A 15477-nucleotide genomic window follows, 5' to 3' on the forward strand; every position below is an offset into this window, starting at 1 on the left:
AAGAGAAAACCTCTATAATAATTCGGTAAAAGGCAACAGGAAACCACTACTGTAATTCTTCCCTAGAAACTTTGATGGTTGAAGCCGTCAGAGCGGACCTGCCATCGGGCAGAACGCTAAAGGAGAAGACATTATTGAGTCAGTACAAAAACGTTCTGTATCTGAGCAGCATATTACATAAGAGAGCACTTTTCAGATTAAAAAAGAAAACATAACGAAGGGGGCAGCACGGTGGTATAGTGGTCACAGCAAAAAGGTCCTGGTTTTGAGCCCAGCGGCCGGCGAGGGCCTTTCTGTGTGGAGTTTGCATGTTCTCCCCGTCAGTTTCCTCCGGGTGCTCCGGTTTCTCCCACAGTCCAAAGACATGCAGGTTAGGCTAATTGGCGGCTCTAAATTGACCATCGGCGTGAATGTGAGTGTGAATGGTTGTTTGTCTCTGCGATGACCTGGTGACTTGCCCAGGGTGTACCCCGCCTCTCACCCGTAGTCAGCTGGGATCGGCTCCAGCGACCCTGTAGAACAGGATGGATGGATGGACATAATGAAGGCTATTGGGTTTTGGTGCAAAATTAAGACACGAATGTGACAAAGTGTCCAGAAGAACTGTTGCTGGCTCTGTTAGATGCTCAGTCAAATCTATTTCCTTATAAAACTGCACTAGACTAGAAGAGCAAGTTTAAGATCAGCTCAGGGTGCCGGCAGGGAGGCCAGGAATCCCCGTGCCTGTTTAACTACTATTTCGACTTCGTGTTGAAGGTTGCAACTAGTGAAATTGACAAGATCTACCCAGCTGGGTAGGGCGTTGACTTTGAGTACAACATATCATACCTCTGCACTAATAGGATGCAACGGAGACAAGGGTATACATGAGGGAATGGATCGCATATGCAGATGATATAGCTGTCTTTTCTAAGTCAATAAGCGAGGCCGAGAAAGTGCTTACCATACTAAATGAGACATGCCACCGCTTTGGCCTGACGATATCGATGAAGAAAACAAAAACCCAAGTGTTTAATGATCCAATCCTTGCACGAGAACAAACGCTGTTGAGTCTGAATGGTCAACCCATTGAGAATGTGAGAGTATTTACTTACCTGGGCCAGACTGTAAGCAATACAGAGGATGTGTGTTTTACTGAACACAGAATTGCTAGTGCGACAGCAAAATTCAATGAGATGAGAGACGTGTTGACAGACTACAGGGTGGCAATGGCTTCTAGAAGAAAAATCCTAGAAGCATGTGTTCGTTCAAGACTCGTATATGGTACCCAAGCATGCTACCGAGTGAACAACAAATTGCCAAACTTGAGACGTGCTGGTCACAATGTCTGTGAAGGGAGGTTGGCGCAGGAAGGATGGCACAGATGATGCGTTCCATTTTGTTTACTCTAATAACGATATTAGAAGAATAATGAAAACAAAACCAATCAGGGACACTATCATTATCCAGCACCTCCAATGGACTGCCCACGTATGTAGGGGCGAGAACCAGAGACTCACGAAAAAGATACTGTTTGCCCTGCCCACAAGACGATATTATAGGGATCCTTGGCAAAAAGTAGCGAACCTGTTAGGAGTGACTATTGACCAAGCGAAGAGTGCAACTCAGTCGAAAAGAGAGTTCAGCAGGCTACTCCAAATGGCCTGCCTCCATGGTGACTAAAGTCACTACAGGAGAACTAACTGTACTGTACTGTACTCATTGTACCTCAGACTACTATTTTTTTTAAGGGTTGTTTTACAATCAGGGTACGCAAGCTAAAAATCACATTTAACACTTATTATCTTCAATATCAAAAGGCTTGACTAAATAAACTTGGTTGTTTATTGTAGCCCTGTGATAGCTCTATTTACCATGCAAAAAAAAAAATTTGGTGCTAACGTTATTTTTGGTGACTGTATATATGGCAATATATGTCATATTTAGCAAAATTACTCGTGTCATTTAGAAAAAGTGCTTTTTTGACCACAAGTAGCTCCAGAAGGGATGCACTTAAATCATTCTTTATACCATAAAACAAATATTTGGTTCCATATCATTGGAAACATAGTTAAGTTTTAATGTTGAATGCCAGTAAGTTTTCAGACTATTTTGATCAAATTAGTATGTAATTGTGTCAAAAAAATGTCCTCTCCGAGACAGCTAATTTTTCAATATAAAATAACATATCTAAAATGATTATTTTCATCCTAAAATGTGGTCAAGATATTGGGACATAAATATTAGAGACAACTAACACAAAGCTTACAGCCTTATATTTAAAAGCACTATGGAAGTAGTGGATTCTGAATTGTCAAAAAAAAAAGTCCTCTCCGAGAATCACTTCATTCGTTTCTCCCAGCCCTGCTTAAAGCTACACTTAATCTTGTTATAATACAAACTATTACACATGCCTATATTCATATGTGTATTAATTTCCAAAAGTAATGGACTACTAACAATTTCTTAACTGTTGGAATTTTATTTCTATCAGCTATTTTTTGACAAGGAGTCTTTGATAACATTTTTGCTACTTTTCTTTATCGTATCTTGTAGCAGATTATACAAAACTACCATACACATATGTCAAAAAAATTACCTGAAATCTGTTCTTTAACTTGTCCTTCACTTAAAAACTGGTACAAGAACCAGTTTGAATCAATTTGAATTTTGGACCCCTGTGACACAAACTTTGTACCCTGATTGTAAAACAACCCTTAAAGCAAAGGGTCATCTCACACCAACTACTGACTTTGTTTCATTTATTACACTGGGGAACACAATTTTTGTTGAGTTAGGTCTGACAGCTGTTATTAACTAATTTTTGGGCGCGGAATCCAAAACTGATCTCAGTTTTTCTCTATCACGTCAAGTTTTTGAACTATAGGATCCTCGTTTTTTTAAAACATATGAAAAATACTGTACTTAACAGATATGTGCTTGTTTTATAAAAATTTACAAATATTGACATACAATGAAATATGAAAGGAACAGGCATGACTGCAATGTTTATTTAACACTATTATGTTTTTTACAAAGGATATGGCTACTGTGATTATAATTATGTGCAAGAAGAAACCTTTATTCGTCACATGCACACTGAAATTCATCCTCTGCATTTAACCCATCTGAAGCAGTGAACACACGCACACACCCAGAGCAGTGGGCAGCCACACCAGAGCGCCCGGGGAGCAGTCAGGGGTCAGGTACCTTGCTCAAGGGCACCTCAGCCCAAGGTCACCCCATGTTAACCTAACTGCATGTCTTTGGATTGTGGGGGAAACCGGAGGAAACCCATACAGACACGGGGAGAACATGCAAACTCCACACAGAAAGGCCCTTGCCGGCCGCTGGGTTTGAACCCGGAACCTTCTTGCTGTGAGGCGACCCACTACACCACCATGCTGCCTGTGCAAGTAGTTAAGGTAAAAATTTATGTTTATAGCTCTTTCTGGAGTGTTCAACTTGAGGACTATCGCGTTTGATGCTCCAACAATAGTCAGCCATCATATGTACATCCCATCTACCCTGATAACGTTCTTCCATAACCTTCAAATAGTCTTACTACAGTGGAGTTCTGCTTATCTGGAGGGTAAGCTGTGGAGAAAAAACTTGACGTGCTAGAAAAAAAACTGACTGCAATTTTGGAATCAGCATGCCAATTTTAGTTTTAATCAGCATAAAAATCTAACTCAACAGAAAATTTTTTCAAATTGTTCCCCAGTGTTATGGCTCACTGTTTATAGTATTTTTTAAGTCAAGTCAAGTCAACTTTATTGTCAAATATGGTATACATGCTCGACATACAGCACAGATGAAATATCAGTCCTCTCTGACCCACGGTGCAAACAGGCAATGCAATAAATAAAAAAATAGAATAACTGAAAAAAACAAACAATATAAACAGTATAAACACTCTAGATAGGAACTAAACACTCAAACAATATAAACAGTATAAATAAACAGTATAAACACTAGATAAGAACAAGACATAGACTAAACACTCAGACAATATAAACAGTGTAAACACTAGATAAGAACTACACACAGACTAAACACTCAAACAGACAATATAAACACTCTAGATATGAACTAGACAGACTAAACACTCATATATACATACATATATACACTAGGGTGCATCAGTTGCCCTCACTTTCATAAAATCTGATGCATTTTTGTTTGGGTGTTCCTTTTCACCAATAAAGACATCCTGTAAAAATGTTTTGACCATATTCAAAAGTCTAATGGTGGCACCATGAGGTTCATTTTTTGCCAAAAAACGCTTATTTTATGTTTTCGCGTAAGGTTTGAATCACAATGTTGGACTCCATTTATTGATTTCTTGTGACCCAGAAATCATGTTGAGAACACTTTGTATTTAATAGGGGCTAGCATATGCGTAGGCGGCAAGCTTAAAACCAGGGTTATAACATTGATAGATAATGCTAGTGACACCCTAAAATAAACCTCCAAATATTTTTAGACATTCTATGCATACTGTCTACAGTATCTAAGATATTTGGTATACTCTATAAGGTGCCATAATGTTTCATGAAAAGTGATCGAAATTTTGTCATAAAAGTCATAAAATAGCAGCTTTTTCCATAACTTTGAGCTCCTGGTGCCACCATTAAACTTTTGAATTTTGTCAAAATATTTCACCCAGTGTGTTTTCTTACCAAAAGTAACATAAAAACAAAAATGCATCATGATCGGAGGAACTTTTCATTTTTAGGGGGCAACTGATGCACCCTAATACACGCACACACACACACACACACACACACACACACACACACACACACACACACACACACACACACACACAAATTGGTTCAAATAACCAAACAGTCAAGGGCACTTGAGGTATATATCCGTTGTTTTTACAGAAAAATACTGGCAGCTGTGGTTGCCAGAATAATCCTGTTAAAAATACAGTGGAATGTACACAGCATTACAGAATAACTTGTACATTTCACTGGGATTCCATACAATTAATGATAACTAAATGTAAATTTTACAGGTATTCAATGTACAATAATCAATACATAACTGTTAATTTTACAGATATTCATTGTACAATAAAAAAGCATCTAGGAATGAATTGCGAGTGTTCTCGATTATTGGTTTTTGTGGCTCCAAAATGATGATTACAAGCAATGATCTACTAGACAGATATTTTATTTGATTTAGAGTTTTACGAAATGTGCCGGAGAGCCTCTACTGACATTTTTTTAAAAAATTTTTTTAACAGGGCAATGATGTAATTTTAACTATCACATTCTGTTTTAGTATTACAGTTTGTCTGTGCTTAAACTACAACAATTTGTAAATTCTACAAAAAATATGATCAATTCATTCAACAAATTCTTACTGTTAAATTAACAGTGGTATTTGGTTAGGAGTTTTACAGTACATTGATGTAAATTACACACTGCTTCATTGTTTTTGTATTTACACTTTTTTTATGTCATGATTTTACATAAATTCACTGTTAATTCTACGGACATTTTTTTTTTACAGTGGCAGATAAACATGAAACATGAAATAAGCAGTATAAACAAACCAGCAGCTGTTAAGATGAGGTAGTGCGGAATAGTGCAAATTATGTTTAATGTTGAAACATTTCATTTCATTTCATTTCATTCTATTCGGAGCTCACTAATTGCTCCTCAAAACCTCTCCTGAGGATGCTGAGCGCCTTCTGTCACGTGACTGAAGAGATTAAACAGAGGGCGGGGCTTGGAGGTAAGGGAGGGAGGGAATCAAGGAGGAGAGAGGGTTTTTTTTTTAAAACCTGGGACTATCGATGACATCAACCACCTCTTCTCCTCCTGTTCCTATTCTCGCCTCGAGCGCGCAACCGAAGAAAGCTCGTGCAGGAAAATGGGGGCGCGGAGATAACGGTGTCGAAAAGAGGTTTCACCTGCGACTCCACTGTCTCAGTCTCATCTCAGTCTCAGTCCTGGTGTCCGGATACGCGGAATTTACGATCTCGTGCTGAGGAACATGAAGCGCGAGCACACATGAATTTATCCCAACCCTGCAAACGGAGCAACAATAAAGGTAAGACCTCTTTTCATGCAATTCAAAACAAAATGCATGCAATATCTAACGCACCAAGTTATGGTTGTGTTTTGAATGTTTAGTTCATGCACCCCACCCTGATTCCGCGTGGATTTTACTCTCTAGAGTTTGCACAGGTTTATCTGAAGCATGCATGACGCGCGAGCCTTATTCTTGATGCATGTGATCCAGCATTGCAGTGCGCACGCCAGGATGCGCGCGCTGCTGTCTGTCTGTCTGTCTGTCAGTCGCATCCGGTGCTTTTGCCACCCAGCAGCGCGCGCGAGCTCTCATTGTTCTACCGTAATCCACCGGGGAGCTTCACTCATGAGCGCTTTCCAGCGCGGGGCCTTTTGTTCCAATTCCACTTCATTTCAGACTCCATTAACTTCTGCTCTCGCTGGCTTTCCTTCCATGCAATTTGAAGTTACATGCATTCAGGTTAAACCAGTAGGATGATTCCTTTCAAACGTGTTGTGTGTGTGTGTTTTTTTCTTATAGCTATATAAAAATAATATCTTTAAGATCATGCATGTAACACAGTAATCAGTAACCTAATGCACTGCTGTATGAGCTCTTTATTGTTTATTCAGAAATTATAACTCCTACCTCAAGGGTTCATTGTCTCCTATTGATCTGTCAAAAAGAAATTTTTTTTTCTTCTTAGAGAAATATTTCAGATGAATCTGCAATTTGGTTGACGTAAAAGTAATGAACCTGATCTATATTTATTAGGTTTTACAAACCAGGCAGATCCATATTATCTTTCTTGATGTTAGTAAATACGGTGATCTTTACACAGACTAGTTTACCCAAAACGTGTCCAATGTCACTGTCAGGATATGAATATTACACAAAACATTTCGTTTATAATCTGGCTCAGATATCTCAAACAATCTGTACGGGTCCCGGTTGTTACTTCAGAAATGAAATATCAGAGCGAAAAGGTTATGACAAAGAAATCAAACATTATTCATTTAGAACGAATCTGCCGTTGTGATATGCACCAGTATACACACACATATATACACACTCCTAATACAGAGGTAATGTTTGCTTCGTGACAATAATAACCTCTGTATATCAGGACGCAATACCAAATTGCTTTACTGCTCACAAACGAAAAGGTGTCACGTTTTTATTTTAACAACATGTCATTTCCAGGCTGGAGAAATCATTTTTAGAAATCTCCAGGCTAAATTGGAATTGTTTTAACGATCGCTTCAGGTTTTTGCCTTCTATTTATTTTTCAACAACATGCCTACTCCTAAAGCTATATGCATCTAGTATTTTCTGTATCTCCATCAGTGGGTGTGTGCTGAGGTTTTTTTTTTAAATCATTATTGTAGCCTAGATCTTGGAGTAAGTGGCAATTTGAGATCTTTCCAGAGCTTTTTCTTGTGTGTCCTAGTCAGAGACAGACACGCATATCTCAGCGCTAATAATAATCTTTCAGGAGTTAAAACGCATTGTGTCTTGAGAAACTCACACTATCCTACGCTTGCGTGGACACTTTCCTGCTTCCTCAGTCCTTTTTTTTCTCCACTCACCTTTTTGCAGATTACTCATTCAAAGTGGTGTGGTTTGAGGCCGGATGGATGAAAATCAGTAGAGAGTGGGCCTTAAGACTTTTTATAACATTTTCAGCGGGCTATTTGTGGTATGCGCGTGGGTGAGCATCCTGTCAGAATCTCACAACAAGCTTCTATCACGCGTAGCAACTATTTTCGCATCACCATAACGAGATGAGTGCTGGTGTAATGATAAGGTTACATACATCCAGTATCTGACATTTGGATACTAATGATTAAGAGAAGGAATGAAACCGTCTCTGAGGAAAGGAAGAGGTTAATCACGATTCACTATCTTTCCAAATCCAAATGCCCAAATTCACTGTGTATGTTTGTCATTCTGTTTTCATCAGCTATTATTTGGTGAATAGATAAAAAAATTGGGAGGTATGGTGGCTCTGCAGGTAGCGTTGTCACCTCGCAGCTTCAGGGTTCGTTCCCGGGCTTGGGTTTCCACGTGCGTCCCAAAATGATACTCGTCGGCTGATTAGCTAGGCTGAATTGTCCTTAAACGTGAATGCACAGTCTCCTGTGATGGACTGGTATCCCTGGGTATATTCTCCTGACTTGCTACCTTGGTGTTTTCCAACGATAGGCTCTGGATCCAGGATGATGTAGTTATTGAAAATGAATGAATGACCAAAGACGGGATGACATCATCGAATGAGCACCGACCAAACTAATTCTTTGAGAGACGTCATAATCTTTTCAAGTGCCTCCATTAGTATTTGTAGAATCATTTGCACAACAGCCAAGTGTAAAAATGTTTAATAGTAGTTGGTGTATGTGTAGACATTTTTGTATGTGCAAAAAAAAAAAAAAGCTTATAGAAAACTCATAATGACTTAAAAGTGAAATTAAAGGATGGACATTATTGACCAAAAGATAGTTGTCATTAAAAATGGATGACAATGTGGGCAGATGTAGTCTTAGTTTTCATTTATGGTTACTAGTGCAGAAGTCATCAAGCCGTCTCACGTTCACAAATTCTCGAGCCGTAGATGCCATCTGTCCATATAGAGAACAAAAGGATTGAAATGACGTTACTGGATATATAGCTAAACTGTTTTAATAAGCAGATGTACCACCTGACTTGGGAAGCCACCATAGCCCACAGAGCTTTTGATTGACTGCGCTGCTAAAATGAAATAAATGAGACACGGCTCAGGTTGGAGCTTTGCTGAAAAGCTTTTTGGACTTTTATGTATGTGAATTTGGGTATTGCCCTCTCTCTCTCTCTCTCTCTCTCTCTCGGTCACATCATTGCAATCAGTCAGGCTTAATTACCTGCTTCCTCTAGTTCCTCCTTAACTCTTCGTTACCACTGTAACACTGTCGAGTGAATAATCAATGAGTTGAAACGCATGTGTCTGAGGCCTTCTAACTTATTCAGCATGCCAGCATTAAAATTGAAACTTCATTTACATTTCAAGCTTTTAATTAACAAATGCTGAAACACCCCACCCCACCCCATTCGATAATTATTGTAAATTCAATATTAAAGTTTTCCTTAAATATGCATTAGACACCCCTGGTTTCTTAATCCATTTTCCAGAATCTGATCCAAGCATTATAAATGTGGTGACTGTGATGTGTGAGGAATAATTTATTCCTCGGTCTTTGATCTTCTGTTGGTGGGCGCTGTGAAGCGCATTACTGATCGCCTAGGAGAGAAGAAAAGCAGAGAAAAACTCGAGATCTGTGCTGCAGTGGCCCCAACATCTCTTAAGAACACAAGGGCAATATTTACATACTGTAGGATGGTGCAGAGATACTTTCACATCTTAAAATAGGACCGAGCTGTTGAACTGCTAATGCTTTCTGTATTTATGCATATTAAAGGAAAAGAAAAGAAAAAGATGATATCTAATTAGACACACTGCTCTGAATATCATACTTTGCTCGAATTACAACCCTGGCCACCAAAAAGAATAATGGTCTGTGCACCAAACGCTCTTTAATTTTATCCATATGTAACACGGCTCGACATTAATGGTAGTCTGACTGTCCAGGACCACCAAATGTTTGGTCCAGACAAGTTAAATCCGCATCTGCCTGCTTGACAGGACAAGTTGAATATTTGTTGAAAATCACTGTTTTTATAGTAATTATTCAAGAGTTACATCAATAAAGTTCCAACAAAACGAGTTCAATCCCCTCAGTGATCCGGCAGTGTTATTGTTTACGAAATTCCGGGGAAGCGGAGTATAGCAGGTGCGTGTGTCAAAATAACCACGTCGTAATATCTAATTATAGATTATTATTGGAGAAATGGTGATCAGCTACCTCAATAAAATAAATATCTGTGGTGAATCTTCATTTCATTCAGACAATAATTGTATTTTTCTTTTTTATTGTTCACATTAACCATCACAAATGTTGTAAAATATTTTGTGGGAATTTTACGACAGTACCTGAACTCAACTATTCATTCGCAATGTGATTCTGCCACCCTTATCATGTCCAACTTGTTTTCTTTCAATTTCATTTCATTGAAACAAAGTGGAAAAAAATACCGGTCCCAAAAAAGATGAGAAGGAATAGAAATCAAACAGTCCAAACATATGTAAAGGAAACGCGAGCTCTTTCCAAAGTAGCTAAAAAAGAGTCTCCTTTCACCTGGTAACCACAGTGTTTTCTAATCTGTCTTTAACTTAATTTATACTTGAAGTTTTTCTGGATTAATTAAGATTTAACTTTATTTCCTCCAGAAGCTTTGAATTTGGTTGAGTCTAACTCTTAAAACTGCAGATCAGGTAATGGGTTCTAACAACACATGCACATTGGATACATTTTGTTTATTGTTACAGTTAAAGTTTGAGTTTTATTGAAAAATTATAAATCATTAAAGCATCATGATTATCGTAACTATACCTGCTTTTTGATAAACTTTGTTAACCATTTTTCTTTCATTGAACTAGTAAATACACAGTAATAAAAAGGTTATGGTTAGAGCAAGTGAAAAATCTTGCTGCTTTTCCCACTGGATAAGTGGATTAAAAAGTTAATGTCGAAGCCTGTAACACTGGTTATATCTTGGGTTACCCATCTAGCTAGCATTAGCAGTGAAGATTATGGACACTTAAGAACATGATTTTTAAAAAATATTGTCAGGTAAGTTCATGTAGCTAAAGTAGCTTGCTAGCTTTAGTGGAAATTATGACCTAATAATCTTTTTAGAAATCCTGTGGAGGTTGACTGGCTTTAGTAAAAGTCATAAACATAGATATGGATATGATTTTAAACTGCTCTTAGAAATCCTGTCAGGCTATGTCATGTAGCTGGTTGACTAGCTTTAGTTACAGTTTATCCCTAAAAGGGCACTTGATTGAGTTACGTCCTCCAAGCCACACATCCAGATTTACATCAAAATCTAATCAATTGTTCCTTGGCTCATGACCCACCTTTCCTCAAAATTTCATTAAAATCCGTTCACTACTTTTTGAGTTACGATGGGAACAGACAGACAAACATAGCCTCCTCCAACAAAGTTGGCGGAGGTAAATATGACCTAATCCTCTTAGAATTTTTGCCAAGTTATCTCATCTCATTATCTCTAACTGCTTTATCCTGTTCTACAGGGTCGCAGGCAAGCTGGAGCCTATCCCAGCTGACTACGGGCAAAAGGCAGGGTACACCCTGGACAAGTCGCTAGGTCATCACAGGGCTGACACATGGACACAGACAACCATTCACACTCACACCTACGATCAATTTAGAGTCACCAGTTAACCTAACCTGCATGTCTTTGGGGGAAACCAACGTGGACACGGGGAGAACATGCAAACTCCGCAAAGAAAGGGCCTCACCGGCCCCGGGGCTCGAACCCAGGACCTTCTTGCTGTGAGGCGACAGCGCTAACCACTACACCACCATGCCACCCCTGCCAAGTTATCTTATGTAGATACACTGCTGTTCAAAAGTTTGGGGTCACTTTGAAATTTCCTTATTTTTGAAAGAAAAGCAATGTTCTTTTCAATGAAGATCACTTTAAACTAATCAGAAATACACTCTATACATTGCTAATGTGGTAAATGACTATTCTAGCTGCAAATGTCTGGTTTTTGGTGCAATATCTCCATAGGTGTATAGAGGCCCATTTCCAGCAACTATCACTCCAGTGTTCTAATGGTACAGTGTGTTTGCTCATTGCCTCAGAAGGCTAATGGATGATTAGAAAACCCTTGTACAATCATGTTAGCACAGCTGAAAACAGTTGAGCTCTTTAGAGAAGCTATAAAACTGACCTTCCTTTGAGCAGATTGAGTTTCTGGAGCATCACATTTGTGGGGTCGATTAAATGCTCAAAATGGCCAGAAAAATGTCTTGACTATATTTTCTATTCATTTTACAACTTATGGTGGTAAATAAAAGTGTGACTTTTCATGGAAAACACAAAATTGTCTGAGTGACCCCAAACTTTTGAACGGTAGTGTAATTGGCTAGCTTTAGTAAAAGTATATCTTTTTACTAAAAATTTGGTCAAAATATAAACCTTTGTAGATATGACTTTAAATTGCTGCTTAGAAATTCTGTTAGGTTAGCTCGTGTAGCTACAGTAGTTAGCTAGCTTTAGTCAACATTACCATTTTTCCTTTAAATAAATATGACCTAATAATTCTCTCAGAAATCCTGTCAGATTTACTCATGTTGTCTAATTGGCTCGCTTTAATGAAAAGTATACATAAACCTGTTACAAATATGACTTAAAAACTCCCTCAAAAATTTGGTCAGGTTAGCTTCTGTAGCTATTTGGCAAGCTTTAGTCATGATCCTGTATAGATATGACTAAAGCCTAGGTCACAACCGGCCGTACGTGCTCCTACAGCCGGTCAACGTGGAAAAAACGCAAGAAACGCACAGAGGGCGCGCGTGTGACGTGCTGATTTTCGAGCCATAGACTGGCCGCAGACCGGCCGCAGAGGTTCTTTGTTATGTCAAACAAACTCTACGGCCGCTTACGTTTTTTTTCAGGTTGCAAGACAAACTTACGGCCTACGTGCGTCTTTCTCCATGAACAAAAAAAACGCAGCGATTTGGGAAACGCCAAAAATCGCACGGCCAAAAAAATCGTACGTCCGGTTGTGACCTAGGCTTTACCTTGTACTCAGAAAGCCTGTTAGATTAGCTTATGTAGCTTTGACTAGCTTTATAAACATGGATGAATGTGAACTAGAAGTCTCATCAGGATAGCTCATGCTAGCTAGCTTGCTAACAAAATCTGTTGACATGAATTCACTATATATTGCACGATTTAGGATGCAGCTAGTTTGGATTTCAAAGTGGACAAATTCTGTTCTCTGTACAGCTCACTATAATATTACCTGTAATGCATAGTGAGTTCTTTTAGCTCAAAATTTCCTGATGTCACACTCCTATTTAAATATAAATAAAAGATAAACCAAAGAGGTCCTTGTTAGTGATGTATGTAATACAGACAGTAGCTTTCAATATGGTTAATGTGGTTTCAGGATGCTAGATAATTTGTTTCGGTTGTTTATGTGACAGCAGATCATAATGATGTGTTTCCAGAGCACTCACTATTAAGAGTCTGAAATCAATCTGGTGTAGGTTACTTCTGCCCTTATACAAGTACACAGTGCACTATTCACAAATAGTGAAGGAGCAATTTAAAAAATTATATACTGTACGTCGAAAGATGGACATCCATATATAGACTCAAAGACATGCGCACAACCAGTCAGAGTTACCATTTTCTCACTTCCATATACAGTCACCGGCCACTTTAATAGGAACTTGTTTTTGATTCTAAGATTCCTGTTCTTAGCTGGCAGGAGTGGAACCCAATGTGCTCTTCTGGTATTGCCTGCTGAGATGCTTTTCTGCTCACCACGGTTGTAAAGAGTTGCTATGAGTTAGTACTATATCCTTCCTGGCAGCTTGAACCAACCTGGCCATTTTCCTCTGACCTCTCTCTCTTATCAACAAGACGTTTGTTTCCACCCACAGAACTGTCGCTCACTCAGTGTTTTTTGTTTTTCGCACCATTCTGTGTAAACTCTAGAGACTGTTGTTTGGGTGTGAAAACCCCAGGAAATCAGCAGTTTCTGAAATACTCAAACCAGCCCATCTGGCTTAAACCAACACCCATGCCACAGTTGAAAGAAAGTCACACTTTGAGATCACATTTTTTCCCATTCTGATGTTTGAAGTGAACATTAACGGAAGCTCTTGATTTGTATCTGCATGATTCGATGCATTGTACTGCTGTCAAGGGATCGGCTGATTAGAGAACTGCATCAAACAGCAGGTGGAGTGTATGGGTGTTCCTAATAAAGTGGCCGGTGAGTGTATAGACTCATCTGTGGTCTGCGGACAGAAGCTACCGGACAAAGATACAAAGAACGTAAATCTGGAAATGGAGTGATGTCAGGTGTCTTGTGTTTCTAGACACCTCGATATGAAGCCGACTGATAACACAAGCACACAATGCATTAAAAATAGATCACGTCATTTTATTGTTGACATTGTGCATTGTTTGAAAATAAGTCCTACACCCCGCCAAAAAAGACTAATTGGATCTAATAGTGAATAGACTCAACCATTAACTAGTGAAAAGGGCACTAATGGAGACCATTAGCATGACATTAACTGGCCGTTACGCCTCCAAGCTTTATTCACTGTTAGCAGCATTATCATTTTTAGAGATCTTAACTCCTTGTAAACAGGTTGGTCATCTTGTGATGTCCTTTGTTTACACTTGCTTTTCAATTTAGCAACAAATGAGGCAGATTACAATCCTATCACACAGTTGTTAAAGGAGCTAAAAGTACTCGAAGGCAGAAGTGTAAGGTAGTTATAATAAGAACAGGAAGAGCACGGGGAATAGTGGAAGCGCTAGTACGCTATAGTGCTATGAACACAAGCCGTGAAGCAGTCAGAAAACAAATGATTCCGTTTACCAAGTTTTATAAGACTAACTTGTGACAAAACGCCATAGCCTCGTAAACGAAACTGCGAGCAACACATATCATCAATCACAACAACAGGTAACAGCAGAGCAAAAGAAAGCGCACCCACAGAGATGTATACTATAAGATTTGTAGTTGCTAGAACGTTATAAGTGCTGAGAAGAACAGCACACGCTTATGAATAATGCAGTCAGCTTTCTCTCTGAAAGGAAATGGAAATAGATTATTTTATAGATGAGCACATAGCTTCTTGTATGTCTTGTTGTTAATATAGCATTGACGTTCTCGTACTGATTTCAAACATCAGACTAAATTTGGTTGTGCGTTCATTTGTGACAGTTTCCTGCGTGAGAATAAAAATGTGGTGAATGTCTAGCACACTTTGTGCTAAGTGTTTAAGTGTAAATTAGGCATCATAAGCACTATTTATTTATTTTTTTCTTAATGTTCACACTGCCAGAATGCACCAGAGTAAGAACGGTCCATCAAATCTCAACAAATCTTAAGATGGCACCTTGAAATGTCACTTGAATACCGCAGCCTTGCCACTTCACCACCCTGGCTTGCATGCAGAGAATCTGATTGGCTGATTGAAGTGTCTGGAGGAATTTGATTGACAGCGCTGAGAGATGGCGTGAGAGATAGTGATAAGATGGCTGCCAGTATTCTACACCGGTTAGGAAAAGGTAGACCTGCTGAACGTGTGGATATTATTGTAGCGCTTCTCACTGGAAATGGGTTTTGTAATAATTCTATAATACAAGGTCGACCTGCTGAGTATATATTAGGGTTATTATTATAGGTTATGAATACTGATTGGGTTTGAAAGAAACTCATTCCCAATCCATTTACATCTGGGTTTATGGGTTCTATTTATTTTCACCTATAGACGTAGAAGGAGGTATGAGGAGGTATGTGTCTCCACT

General features: G+C 38.8%; 1 protein-coding gene across 1 annotated transcript in view; it reads left to right on the plus strand.

The window, feature by feature from the left end:
* Window positions 1-5949: 5949 nt before the first annotated feature.
* The window catches only part of LOC132871725 (receptor-type tyrosine-protein phosphatase S-like), a 328962-nt gene continuing 319434 nt past the window's right edge, over window positions 5950-15477 (plus strand). Inside the window, exon 1 of the mRNA XM_060906174.1 lies at window positions 5950-6048. The gene's annotated coding sequence lies outside the window, so the exon portion shown is untranslated. The remainder of the gene's footprint in view (window positions 6049-15477) is intronic.

Source organism: Neoarius graeffei, chromosome 23 (assembly GCF_027579695.1).
Source record: "Neoarius graeffei isolate fNeoGra1 chromosome 23, fNeoGra1.pri, whole genome shotgun sequence".
Lineage (NCBI taxonomy): Eukaryota > Metazoa > Chordata > Actinopteri > Siluriformes > Ariidae > Neoarius > Neoarius graeffei.